The following is a 15024-nucleotide window of genomic DNA, read 5'->3' as shown; positions in this document are numbered from 1 at the left end:
AAAAAAAAAAAAAAAAAAAAAAAAAAAAAAAAAAAAAAGAAAGTTGAACATCAACTCCACAATGCCACAGGATCAGTTCATGATATTATCATTTGCTGAAGCACTTGCCAAGAATTTCATTATTTAGAAAAAGCAGAATTAACATTTTTATCTATTATTTTTCTTTTCTTTCTTTAATCTACAAGGCATTCAGAGGCTGTCAGTAAATAAAAGCTATCAGAAACAAAATCATTTTCAAAATTTTTAAACATGATTTATTCTTGATGCAAATCTTAGTGTTCTTACAATTCTATGCAAAGGTCAAGTTGATCTAAAGCATTCTTATTTAATTCAATTATCTTTCTTCTGAAATGCAATACAGTAAAATCAGGTTTTGAATATGTAAAAACACACATCAGGATGATTATTATACTTATGTAAGTAAAATATATGTAAAATATTCTCATATTTTCACCATATTTAGAGTCTAATATTTGTTAGATTTTTTGTGTGTGCATTTTTCCTTTCCCGTTCAGAAAACTTAGTTTTTTATGTAGTTCGTGTGGTTTTTCTATAGCTTTCTGGATCTCATCAAATTTCACATGAAACTATGCAGAGTCATATTTAGGTTAAGGAAGACATGCAATTAAAAGTCTACCCATTCGTTTTGTTAGTCCCAACATGTATCCAAAAAAACCTCATGTTGTTACATGTAGATTTGATTATCTCCCTTTATTTATTTGGGTCTCTCTCTCTCTCCTCCTCTCCCTCTCTCTCACTCTGTTCTCTCACTTTCTCTCTGATCTCTTTTCCTTTCAACTCAGCTTGCAGGAATGGATCTCATTTGAAATGAGTTGCACTGGTGCCAGTGTGGTTGTTTAACCATGTAAACCATCTCATGATGCTTAGAATTGAAAAGAAGCTTAAATGCTTATGTTAGAAAAATATCTTAAAATACATGAAATATATTAAATATATTGTTAGAAAAAGTTTAGTTGTGCAACAAAGACCCTTTAATTTCAACTAAGAACTGACGCAGTAATTCATTACAATAACCCAAAAAGAAATATTCTTTTCAAAATGACTTAGGGAAGCTATCAGAGTTTGTGGGAAAATGCTAATGTAACATTTTCCTAAGAATAAATGTAAAGTTGCAAACAATGACTTTGAGTTCTTCAGGATTAGCAGTTTGGATTTACACGTATTTTAACAAAATATAGAAAATTTACTTTCAAAATTTGGCTTTAAAAAAATCGTGTTTCAACTGAAATGGATATTTAATATCTGCAAAAGTCCATTTTGTTGCATATATTGTTTAAAATAATTCTTAAGAAATTGTTACCTTTCTATTTCTATGGAGAACTAACACCTTAATACAAGTCTAGCTCCCTTTTCCAAGACTCACAACATCCCCCACAATGCCACTGAGTTTGTGTTTACCCAAATACTTTGCAAGCGACAGTTTATCCTTGAATATCATGGGTTTGAACTGCGTTGAGTTCTCTTCTATGCAGATTTTCTTTGCCTCTCCCATCCCTGAGATAGTAAAACCGACCCCTCATCTTCCTCCTTCAAAGCCTACTCAACATGTGAAGATGATGAAGATGAAGACCTTCATGATGATTTTATATGATTTTCGCAAATAGTAAATCTACTTTTCCCTCCTTATGATTTTTTTCATAATATTTTCTCTTCTCTAGCTTACTTTTTTGTGAGAACACAATATATAAACATCTAAAAGGCAGTATAGCAAGATCCCATCTCTAAAAATAAAAATTTTTTAAAAATTAGCCTGGCCGAAGAGCGGGCACCTGTGGCCCCAGCTAACAGAGAGGCTGAGGTGAGAAGATTCCTTGAGCCCAGGAGTCTAAGATTGCAGTGATGGCATCACTGCACTCCAGCCTGGGGGACCGTATGTGTTCATTGATTATTTCTGTTATCAGTAAGGCATCTAGTCAACAGTAGGTTATTAGTGGTTAAGTTTTGGGGGAGTCAAAATTATACATGAATTTTCAACTGTTCAGAGGTCAGAGCCCCTAACTCCCAGATTTTTCAAGGACTATCTGTGTATACAATTGTAGCACTTCTGCTATAAATGTGCAGATATAGTTTAAATGATCTAAGGCTAACAAAAACATATTAAGCAGTTTTTTTTTAAGTTTAAGAATAGTCTATTCAGAATGTGTATCCCTGTGCAATTAATTACAAATAACTAAAATCCTGCAAAATATTTAATGTATCAAATCAGCATGTGATTTCATTTATAGAAATAAAAGACTAGTTTTCTCCCTTCTTTTACCCGTGAACTTGGCTAATTAATCTTCTATTTTTCCCTCAAGCTTTTCTCAAAGGTGGGTATGAAGGGAAAACTTATTTTTGTGACACTAGAGAGAAATTGATGAAGCTTGGGCACGACGTTATTTGTCTCCAAGTTACAAAGATGCAGGTGAGCTGGTCATTCATCACCTGGTGCCCAGCACACCTCATCTTGGCCAATGAGCACCTTTCTTCATCAGGGAAGCTGTTCTATTGAGAGTACTGGGAACCGGGTCTGAATTGGAACAAGAGGCAGAAAAGCAGAATGATGTTTCTTTCTAAAATCATATCATAAACACCAACAAAATTTTGGGATAGTAATTACGTGTATTTTGTTATTTGAAGTAGCATTATATAGCTTTTCCTGTTCGTCTTATTGAAAGTTTCAGGGAGGAGGAAAATCCTGAAGCTTAAAATTAATACCTAATGCTTTTCATCTTGAGAACAGTATGTACATCTTGCACAACAGTGTTTTAGTTTGTAAAAAATAGACACATAAATTACCTGCATTCATGGCTTTCATTCATCTATCTGAATAAACTTACTGAGCAGCCTCTATATTCCTGGGACTGGGCTAGGCATTGGAGAAATAGATACAAAAGACATATTTTTGGACTTCCGGGAGATTTTAGACCAGTGTGGCAAAAGGGCATACGATTACAATGCATGTTTTGTAAAAACTATGGCAAAGTTAGAGTAGTCTGGAATAATTTAACTCCTATTGACAGAAATTAGTTGCACAAATAGAGTGGCATTTTAAATTTAATAATCAGACCTAAATTCAGCCAGCAAAAAACATAGAAACTTTACCATGTGCAAAGATGGGTAACATCGAAATAGAAAGTTGGGGCGAAAGTCACTTTATAAAACAAACAATTACCTTTAGATTGAAAGAAAGTCATGGCCCCTATTGAACAGAGGGAGAAATGTCGGTATAAGATCTATTAAGAAGTGGAGGGAGTAACAATGGGGAATGCCTCAAGGCTTTCTATTTTGCCTCTCAGCAGAGATGGGCAGAAGAGATTTGAAAAAGAGTTCATTTTTATAGACGTATATAGGTATTTGCACTCGTGTGTATGTGAGTTCACCAGACATGTATGTATTTGTATTAATAACCCACTGACGTCAAAGTAAGAGAGAAATAAGATTTACTCAGTATTTACCTGAGAATCCTCGTCATCCTTATCCCAGGATTCTGTGGTCAGCAGACCAGGCTTTTCAACAGTCTCCAATCATGAGGTATTTAGAGATCTCCATGATTTGTTTTGTATTTAATGCTGCAATAACCATTCTCAGATAAGCATTTCTGAGGGCCTCTTGAGATATATTTTTCTAAGGAAAGTTTATGGGTTAATAGAGCTTTAATTGTTTTTGGTATGTATTTCCAATTTTCCCTACCAACATTTCCACAAAATGCACAGAGCAATCCAGCTGTACACATGCATGCCTGCTGCATTTTCATAGAAAGTTCTTTCTACCATGAACACATGCCTTTTGCTCAGTTCCTCTGAACTGTGGATTTCATGTCAGAAGAGTAAAAATGTGGGTAGATATGTTCTTGGTTTTATTTGGGAGTGGGTTCTTGAAGAAAGAGATGACAAACAAGAATAGGCAACTTCAGGTCTCCAAACCACAGAATTGGCAAATAGAGCTAAACTGGAAGGGGACAGTCATTTTCAAGTGTTTTGTTTTTTTAAATATCAGGTAATTTCTAAATTACCTGATATTTTAAGTTTAATATAACTTTATCAGCAATCAAGAAACCCATGGTCAACTTGAATGATCTTAGTCATCTTTTCTGTGAGAATCTCTTCTTGATTTAAAATATCCAAAGGCCTTGTTCACACCTTAGGACACCAGTTAGCATTCGTTTCTATTGATCAAGAAATATATATATACAGATGCTCTTCGACTTACAATGAGGTTCCATTCTGAAAAACCCATAATAAATTGAAAATATTCCAAGTCAAATGTGCATTTGGGACAAGTATACCTAACCTACTGAACATCATGGTTAGTCCTGCCTCCCTTAAACGTGCTCAGAACACTTACATTAGCCTGCAATTGAGCAAAATCGTCTCACACAAAACTTTTATTTTGAGGCGGAGTCTCGCTCTGTCGCCAGGCTGGAGTGCAGTGGCTCGATCTCGGCTCACTGCAAGCTCTGCCTCCCAGGTTCACACCATTCTCCTGCCTCAGCCTCCCGAGTAGCTGGGACTATAGGCGCCCACCACCATGCCCGGCTTGTTTTTTGTATTTTTTAGTAGAGACGGGGTTTCACTGTGTTAGCCAGGATGGTCTCGATCTCCTGACCTCGTGATCTGCCCGCCTCGGCCTCCCAAAGTGCTGGGATTACAGGCGTGAGCCACCGTGCCCGGCCCTATTTTTTGTTTTTGAGATGAAGTTTCACTCTTGCTGCCCAGGCTACAGTGAAGTGGCGCGATCTCAGCTCACTGCAACCTCTGCCTCCTGAGTTCAAGTGGTTCCCCTGCCTCAGCCTCCCAAGTAGCTGGGATTACAGGCATGCACCATCAAACCCGGCTAATTTTGTATTTTTAGTAGAGACGGGGTTTCACCATGATGGTCAGACAAAACCTATTTTATAATGAAGTATTGAGTATCTCATTTAATTTATTGATTTTCTACTGAGTGTATGTAATTTTTAAACCATTAAGAAGTTTACATTAAGTCAAACATCATCTATCAAACCATTATAGTCGAGGACTGTCTCTAATCTGTAATATGAAATATTACATTACATATTTATGTATCATATGTCAATTGTATAAAATGAATTTAAATATGAATCAAAATAGTAGCCACACATATTTAACAATATATGAACATATATTTCATTTTTCATAGTGTAGACCCCTAGAAATTAGGTCATTGTCTGCCTACTCCAAATATCATCTAAATATCATCCAAAGGTTGAAAACTAGTTCCTCAATTATGTTAACATTTTAGTGGAAACATTAAAATGGTAGTAACCATAAGCTTCCCATTAATCCAGTAATGACATCAGATTATTGAAGATTTACGTTCAGTTTTATACTTCATATTTTAAAAGTTATGAGCTATGAGAACATGACAATGATTAAAGCTTTACAAAATAAAATCTCTGGGGAGAAATGAATAGTATTGGGATATATTACTGAGAAGGAAAAGAAGGTGAAAGACAGACAACTTATTTTTCAGGCATCTGTCAGAGCCAAGAACTTTGGATAAATTATTTCTGGCTCTCACAACAAACCTGCATAAAAGGTTTTTTAATCCTAAATTTTTGGAGGAGATACAAATCTCTGAGAGAGTATGAAAATGAGTCAAAGTCACACAAGTTGGGAACATCTGTTCTTGGTCTCAAACCTCTATTTTTCTAGTGCCAGGACCATGTTCTTCCAATAACAACACACTTAATACAATCCTGCTCTCCTAATCAAGAAAGAGGCAAGGATCTATAAAATCATTAAAATTCAAGATTAGCCTTAATTAGTAAAAAGAAATCTCACATTTAATTGTCAGAAATGTGGAAGAAATGCAATAAAATCATTTAGGTTTATATTCCTCAAACCTTTGGTCTCAGAATAAAGGGTTAGGTTAAGGATGATCATATCACATTTATATTAAATTGCTAACAAAATTAGTCAACGTTAACTGCAAAGGGGTGTTCAGGACAATGGTGAAGATGAATGATAGACACTAGCTCCTATTTTGACAAGTTTATACATTAGTTAAGGCTACAGGCACATGGCTTAAAGACAATTGGCAAACACACTTTTTATCCCATGTTCTCATTCTGTGGTTGGCAAATAACAAATTACCTTTGTTTCCAATGATTTAGTGATGGGAAATCATTCTCTTAAACTTGATAAAGAAAATTACTGTTCTCCAGAAAAAAACATTTCAAGAGAGAGAATATCAGTGATGTAATAAGAACTTATAAATGTAAGGAATGCCTCATTATAAACATAATATTATATCCAGCTCAGTGTCAACAATGGCAATTTGTAGAGGAGGTTAGAGATTCTCCATGGACTTGACCCCTGCTGGAGAAAATTCCTACAATGTCATAAACACTCATTTCTCAAGAAAACATTAATTATTTTAAGGAACCTTTTTTTAAAAGTCTGTTTTTTACTTGATTTTTAGAAACAAATACAGCAAGAGATGTAGTTTGAATAATAATATTCCGGTTTGAACTGTTTTAAACTTAGACACACTGGCTAGTTGGCCTCGCCATGACCAGCTGGCTTTAGGCATTGTGTTCACTTTCTGTCAGATGGCCGTAAGGAGTAATACTGCATCCTGCGAGCATACAGAAGATTCTGGATATCATGGGTTATCCTGGCTCTTAGCCTGCTTCCTGGGAATAAGCCAAAAATAGGTATCTTTGTAAGGTCTGCTAGGTTTTGTGTGTAGAAATTCTAAATAATTTTTATTATGAATTATAGTAAGGAGAGGCTGGGCACGGTGGCTCATGCCTGCAATCCCAGCACTTTGGGAGGCCAAGGCGGGTGAATCACATGAGGTCAGGAGTTGGAGACCAGCCTAGCCAACACAGAAACCCCCGTCTCTACTAAAAATTTAAAAAAAAAAAAAAATTAGACGGATGCGGTAGCAGGCACCAGCTACTTGGGAGGCTGAGGCTGGAGAATTGCTTGAACCTGGGAGGCAGAGGTTGCAGTGAGCTGAGATCGTGCCATTGTACTCCAGCCTGGGTGACAGAGTGAGACTCTACCTCAAAAAAAGGGAGGGAGGAGAAAGAAGGAAGGAAGGAAGGAAGGGAGGAAGGGAGGGAAAGAAGAGAAAAAAAAGAAGAAAGAAAGAAAGAAAGAGAGAGAGAGAAAGAAAGAAAGAGAGAAAGAAAGAGAGAAAGAAAGAGAAAAGAAAGAAAAGAAAGAAAGAGAAAGAAAAGAAAGAAAGACTATGAAGATCCCAAGCTTATGTGTGAGCTAATATACCAGGCAAGAACTCACTAGAAATTAAAGGATCTACATATTGTTGTTATTATAGGGGAGTTATTCAATATAAATATTCAGAGGAACAATAAGTTTGAAATACAACGCCAGGCGCGGTGGCTCACCACTATAATCCCAGCACTTTGGGAGGCCGAGATGAATGGATCACGAGATCAGGAGATCGAGACCATCCTGGCTAACACAGTGAAACCCTATATCTACTAAAAATAAAAAAAATTAGCCGGGCATGGTGGCGGGCGCCTGTAGTCCCAGCTACTGAGAAGGCTGAGGCAGGAGAACGGTGTGAACCCGGGAAGCGGAGCTTGCAGTGAGCAGAGATCGCGCCACTGCACTCCAGCCTGGGCGACAGAGGGAGACTCGGTCTCAAAAAAAAAAAAAAAAGTAAGAAAGTGTTAAACTAGTAAACTTGTATTTAGATTGTCTAGAATTATCTGTATAAGGTCAAACTCAATTTCCAGATTAATATTAATCTATTCCCACTTAATAAAATGTCTCTATTTCTATGTACACTTAAGAGACCAGGGATTTTGCTGATGGTAATTTAAATTTATATAGTGAGGTTTACATTTTTGAAATTAATAAAAATGTATTTCAGTATCACTTAGCATTAGAGAATTAATTATTTAAAGCAATCTTACCTACCTACCATATCAGTAGCTAACTGCTACCTACCACGGCAGTCACGCAACAGCATGAGCAAAAATTGTTTACAGTTACCACGTACCTGCCCAGAAGGTATCCAAAAATTACACTGGCACCACAGCTAAATAAAACTGTTTAAAAAATATGCTATAAAATAATGTAAATATATAATACATTTTTTATGGAAAGTAAAACATTGCTTAATTTTAGATAACAATAGAAAATTGTATATCTGTGTTATCTACAGAATAAATGAATTAAAATTCTTATTTGTCATAAAATAGAAAGGAGAGAAAATCAGGTCACTTGTTTACTAGTCAAAATTATCAGGATTCACCCAAATATATAGTGTGATACTTCTAACTATAATAATATAGAGAGAAGTATTAGCCAATTAAAATCATTTTTATTTAGAGTAGTAGTCATTTTAATGAAATTTATTTATTGATAATGGAAAGCTTTTTATTTTTTATTTTATGTTATTTCAAAATAATTGTTAACTTACAGAATAGCTTCAAGAACAGTATAATAGACTTTTTCCTATATTCCCAAACCATATTATAATAAACCGTCAACTTGAAGCCTCATTATTCAAAATATCTTAAGTATACATTTCATAAAATAAAAGCATTCTCCTTTATACCTATGATACGATATTAAAAAACCAGAAAGTTAATATTGATATTACTACCATCTAGTCCTCAGATCCTATCCAACTTTCACTCATTATCCCAAAAATAACCTTGAGAGCAAAAGAACCTAATTTATAATTACATGTTGCATTGAGTTGCCTCGTCTCTTTTGTCTCCTTTGGTCTGAAACAGTTCCTCAGTGTGTATTTTACTTTAATAACCTTGAAACTTTGGATGGTTACAGGCCAGTTACATTTTAGAAAGCCTCCTGATTTGGCTTTGTCTGATATTTCCATATTATTAGCTTAAGGTTATACATCTTTGCTAAAATATCAGAAAAGCTTACCCTATCATGTAAAGCATTATTTCACCCTGTCCCAGTAATGACGACCTTCACTTTAATTGCATGGATGAAGTAGTAGCCTCATGTCTGGGGATATCACACACACACAGAGAAAAACCAAAATAAAACCAAATGAAGAAAATAGCCTTGAGAACAGCCAGAGATGAGAGCAAAACAACACATTATATACTGAGGACAATCATGCAAAGAACAGAGAACAGCTTGTTGAAAACTATGGGCACTAAAACAACACCTTCAAAATTCTGATTAAAAAAACAGTGTCCCTCAAAAATTCTATAACCAGTAAAAATATAATTCAAGAATTAAAGTGAAACAAAAACATTTTCAGTGGAAGTCTAGAGAATTTACACAATTCAGACCTGCACAACCACAAAACTATGTGAAAGGAAGTTTTTTAGACTGAAGAAAAATGGTACCAGAGGGAAATGGAATCTTCAGAAATTAGTGAGGAGCATTGGAATAGGTAAAATATATTTTTTCTTAATTTATTTCAAATAAATACTACTGTTGAAAACAAAAAGTATAACGCTGTTTTGGGAGATTTCTAAAACAAATCAATAATACTATGTTCAGCAAAACTGATCCTCAAAATAAAGAAGAAATAGAGATTTTCCTGGATAAACAAAAGCTACCCAGATAAAGAAAATCTGAGAGTTCATCACTACTACACCTGTTTTGAAAAACGTAATTAAAGTCTTGGAAGTTTAAATGAAAGGATGCTCAAGAGTAAAATGAGTGACAGCATATAAAAATGCAAAGAAAGTGAAAGCTTATAAAAATACAAAGATAAAGATAAATCTATTAAAAATTACAGAATCTCATAATACTGTACTGATGTTTCATAAATCACTTTTAATTTTGGCATGGAATTTAAAAGATAAAACATAAAATATAATTATAACTATAAAACTATGTTATGATTACAAAATATAAAACAGCAAGAGTAAGTCCCTCAATATTAATAACTAAATGTAAATTAGTAGGTTAATGTAAATGAATTAAGATCCCCGATCAAATGACATAAAATGGCTAAACTGACTTAATAACAACAAAAACCCAAAAGTTCCAATTGTCTGCTGCCTACAAGAGATTCAGTTTAAATTTAAGGACACATATAGGCTGAAAGTGAAAGAAAGTGAAAAGATACTCCATGTAAATGGTTACCAAAAAAGAGAGCAGAAATGGTCAGACTTGTATCAGACGAAATAGACTTTAAGTCAAAAGATGTCATAAGACACACAGAAGAACATTATGTAGTAATAAAAGGATGAATTCACTAGGCAGATACAATAATTATAAATACATATACTCCTAACATCAGAGCACAAAAATATATGAAGCAAACATTGACAGAACTGAAGGGAGAAATTGGCAATAATATAAATAGTAGTAAGAAATTACAATATGTTGCTTCCAACAAGAAATAGAACAACCAGACAAAAGATCACTAAGGAAACAAACAACTAGAACAACACTATAGACAAATTGAACTTAACAGCCCACCAACAATAGCAGAATACACATTTTTCAGGCACACATGGTACATTCTTCCAGATCACATGTTAGGCCACAAAACAGATCTTATCAAATTTAAGATTGAAACACACCAAGTATCTTCTCTGATCACAATGTAATAAAACTAAACATCAACAACAGTAGAACAAATCAAAAATTCACAAATATACAGAAACTAAACAACACACTCTTGAACAACCAAAGGGTCAAAGAGGAAATTACAAGGGAAATTAGAAAATATTTTGAGGCAAATGAAAATGAACATGTAGCATACCAAAACACATAGGATACAGCAAATGCAGTACTAAGAAAGAAGTTAAATGCATACATTGAAAAGAAGATTACAAATCAACAACCTAACTTTACATTTCAAAGATCTAGAGAAAGAAGAACAAACCAAATCTAAAGTAAGCAGAAGGAAAGGAAAATAATAAAGATTTGAGCAAAAATAAATGAAACAGAAAATAGAAAAATAATTTAAAAATCAGTGAAATTCACTCTTAGTACTTGGAAAAGATCAACAAATTGTCAAATCTTTAGCTATACTAAGAGAAAAAAATAGAAGACTCAAATAATTAAAATCAGAAGTGGAAGAAGAGACATTACAGATTATGCCACAGAAATAAAAATGATCATAGACAACTACATGCCAACAAATTGGGTAACTTAGAAAAAATGGATTAATTTGTAGAAACATACCACCCATCAATACTGAATCATGAAGACATTAAAAACTTGAAGAGACCTATAACTAGTAAGATGATTGAATTCGTCACCAAAAAGCTTCCAACAACATAAATCCCAGGACCTGATGGTGTCCCTGAAGAATTTCACCACAGATTTAAAGAAATAACACCAATGGTTCTCAAACTCTATTTTTAAGCTCATTTTATGAGGCCAGCATTACCCTGATAGTACAATCTGATAAAGACAATATAAGAGTAGAAAACATAGATCAATAACCTGATGAATACTAATGCAAAAATCCTCAGGAAAATACTAGCAAAGCAAATTCAATAGCATATTAAAAAGATTAGCCATCAGGACCAAGAGGGATTTATTCCTGGAATGCAAGGGTGTTTCAATATATGAAAATAAATCAATGTAATACACCACATTAACAGAATGAAAGACAGAAACCATATGATCACCTCAATTGATGCAGAGGAAACATTTGACACAATTCAATGTCCTTTCATGATAAATACATGTTTCCTGATAAAAGCTAACTAGAATAGAAAAAGAATTATCTTGACATAATAAAGGTCATATATGAGAATCCCACAGCTAACATCATACTCAATGGTGTTAAGCTAAAAGCTTTTCCTCTAAGATCACGAAGACAAGGATGCCCATTCTCTACATTTCTATTCAACATACTACTGGAAGTGCTAACCACATAAATTAGGCAAGAAAAAGAAGGAAAGAGCATCCAAATTGGAAAGAAGGTAAATTATCTCTGCAGATGACATGATCTTATATGCAGAAAACCCTAAACAGGGCAGTCAGTGCCGCATCCTCAGCCCGCCGCCATGGCCGCCTACAAGCTGGTGCTGATCCGGCACGGCGAGAGCGCATGGAACCTGGAGAACCGCTTCAGCGGCTGGTACGACGCTGACCTGAGCCCAGCGGGCCACGAGGAGGCGAAGCGCGGCGGGCAGGCGCTGCGAGATGCTGGCTATGAGTTTGACATCTGCTTCACCTCAGCACAGAAGAGAGCGATCCGGACCCTCTGGACAGTGCTAGATGCCATTGATCAGATGTGGCTGCCAGTGGTGAGGACTTGGCCCCTCAATGAGCGGCACTATGGGGGTCTAACCGGTCTCAATAAAGCAGAAACTGCTGCAAAGCATGGTGAGGCCCAGGTGAAGATCTGGAGGCACTCCTATGATGTCCCACCCCCTCCGATGGAGCCCGACCACCCTTTCTACAGCAACATCAGTAAGGATCGCAGGTATGCAGACCTCACAGAAGATCAGCTACCCTCCTGTGAGAGTCTGAAGGACACTATTGCCAGAGCTCTGCCCCTCTGGAATGAAGAAATAGTTCCCCAGATCAAGGAGGGGAAACGTGTACTGATTGCAGCCCATGGCAACAGCCTCTGGGGCATTGTCAAGCATCTGGAGGGTCTCTCTGAAGAGGCTATCATGGAGCTGAACCTGCCGACTGGTATTCCCATTGTCTACGAATTGGACAAGAACTTGAAGCCTATCAAGCCCATGCAGTTCCTGGGGGATGAAGAGACGGTGCGCAAAGCCATGGAAGCTGTGGCCGCCCAGGGCAAGGCCAAGAAGTGAAGGCCAGCGGGGAGGATACTGTCCCCAGGAACACCCTCCCTGCCTGTCTTGTCCCTCTGCCCCTCCCACCTGCACATGTCACACTGACCACATCTGTAGACATCTTGAGTTGTAGCTGCAGATGGGGACTGGTGGCTCCCATTTTCATTTTAGCCATTTTGTCTTCTGCACCCACTCCCTTCGTACAATCTAGTCAGAATAGCACTTCTAGAGCATAGGTTCTCAGTCCAAGCTGTGGAAAAGCTCCCCTTATCCAACAGAGTTTAAAGGTAGTAACTTGGGTTTTTGTGAATTCTTTGTTTACTAAGGACTTGTGGGGAGGAATCATGCTAAGCCATGACCAATGAGGAGAAGCAACAGAGCCTTTCTGTCCCCAGGAGCCAGTCCTCTGCTCTTCTGCAGTCAGGCCACTGCCTGGGGGCTCTAGTCATTCCAGTGGAAGATGAATGTAACCTGCATAGTGATGTGACAACTGTTTCCTCCCTGACCCTAGAGGACCTGGCTCTAGAAGTTTGGGATCAATCTTGAATTTAGTTATGTGTTACATTTACTTTTATTTAAAAAGTATAGTATATATAAATAATACAAAACAGTAACCCTTCTGGGGTTTCTTGTGGCGGTTGAAATAGTCCCACATGTGGTCATCAGAAAATAAGCCATTCCTCATACCAGTATGGGATCAGTTCCTTGACCTCTGAGGGGCAGGAGTGCTTCCTGCTGTGTGTGTTAGAATCCCTTCCTGCCTTGTTTCATGGCAGTGAAACGCCCCTTGGTCCTGTCCAAGTGTGTCTCACTGATTTCCGAATCATGTTCTAGTTGCTTGGCTCTGCCACATGGGTCCAGTGTTCACCTGAGCATAACTGTACTAAATCCTCTTTCCAGATCAGTATAATAAAGGAGTGATGTGCAATAAAAAAAACACACTCACACACACACACACTGTTAGAACTAATAAATTCATCAAAGTTGCAAGATAATAATCAATACACAAAAATCAGTCCTGTTTCTATACACTAACAATGAATAGTCTAAATAGGAAATTAAGAAGACAGTCCCATTTACAATAGCATCAAAAACAACAACATATGTTAGTGTAAACATAAGGAGGTAAAAATACATATACTGAAATCTACAAAACACTGTTAAAAGTAAAGAGGTCAGTGATAAATGAAAAGGCATCCAGGTTTACGGATTGGAAGGCTTAATATTGTTAAAATGTTCATAATGCTCAAAGTGATCCACAAATTTAATGTATTTCTATCAAAACCTCAATGGCATTCTTTTACAGAAATAGAAAAAAACTAAAGTTTATATGGGCTCTCAAAGTTCTCTGAAGAGTAAAAACAACTCTGAGAAAAAGCTTGAGGTTTCATGTATCCTCATTTCAAAACATATTTTAAAGCCATAGTAGTCAATACAGTATGGTACTGGCATAAAGAAAGACATATAAATCAACATAACAGAATAAAGAACCTGGAAATAAACCCTCAAATAACATTTGACAAGGGTGTCAAGACTACACAGTCTTAAAAGGATAGACTTTTTCACAAATGGCGCTGGGAAAACTGGATATCCACATGCCAAAACAAACCAAAAAAATGAAGTGAGACCCTTTTTTATACCATGTACAAAACTTAACTCAAAATGGAATAAAACCTAAATGTATTATAAAACTATAAAACTTCTAGGAGAAAAGCTTTATGACATTCAAGTGGGAAATGATTTCTTCAATATAACACCAGAAGCACAGGCAAAGAAAACAAAAATGAACAAATGCAATAATCTTAAAAGCTTCTGCACATCAATGGAAACAACCAACAGAATGAAAAGGCAACCTAGGGAATGAGAAAATATTTGCAAACCATGTATCTGATAAGGAGTTAGTATCTAGAATATATAAAGAACTCTTTTAACTCAACAACAACAAAAACCACTTTAAAAATGGGCAAGGGACTTAAGTAGACATTTCTCCAAAGATGATATAAAAATGGCCAAGAAGCACATGAAAAGATGACCAAAAACAGTAATCATGAGCTGATACGGTTTGATCTGTGCCCCTACCAAAATTGTATGTTGAATTGTAATCCCCAATGCAGGAGGTGGGGCCTCCTGGGAGGTGATTGAATCATGGGGGCAGTTTTTAATGATTTAACACCGTCCCCCTAGTGCTGTTCTGATAGAGTTTTCGTGAGATCTGGTTGTTTAAAAGCATGTAGCACCTCTCCCCTCTCTCTCTTCTTCCTGCTCCCGCCATGTGAAATGCTGACTCCCCCTTCTCCTTCCACCACGATTGTAAGTTT

At 36.3% G+C, this 15024-nt stretch overlaps 1 pseudogene across 1 annotated transcript; it reads left to right on the top strand.

Moving 5' to 3' along the window:
* The first annotated feature begins 11931 nt into the window (after positions 1 to 11931).
* Positions 11932 to 13643, top strand: LOC101006399 (annotated as a pseudogene). The gene has a single exon (XR_640090.2). The product of XR_640090.2 is annotated as a phosphoglycerate mutase 1 pseudogene (transcript).
* Positions 13644 to 15024: the final 1381 nt, after the last annotated feature.

This window comes from Papio anubis, chromosome 15 (genome assembly GCF_008728515.1).
Source record: "Papio anubis isolate 15944 chromosome 15, Panubis1.0, whole genome shotgun sequence".
In the NCBI taxonomy this organism is placed as follows: domain Eukaryota; kingdom Metazoa; phylum Chordata; class Mammalia; order Primates; family Cercopithecidae; genus Papio; species Papio anubis.
This window is presented reverse-complemented; position numbering and strand designations above follow the sequence as displayed.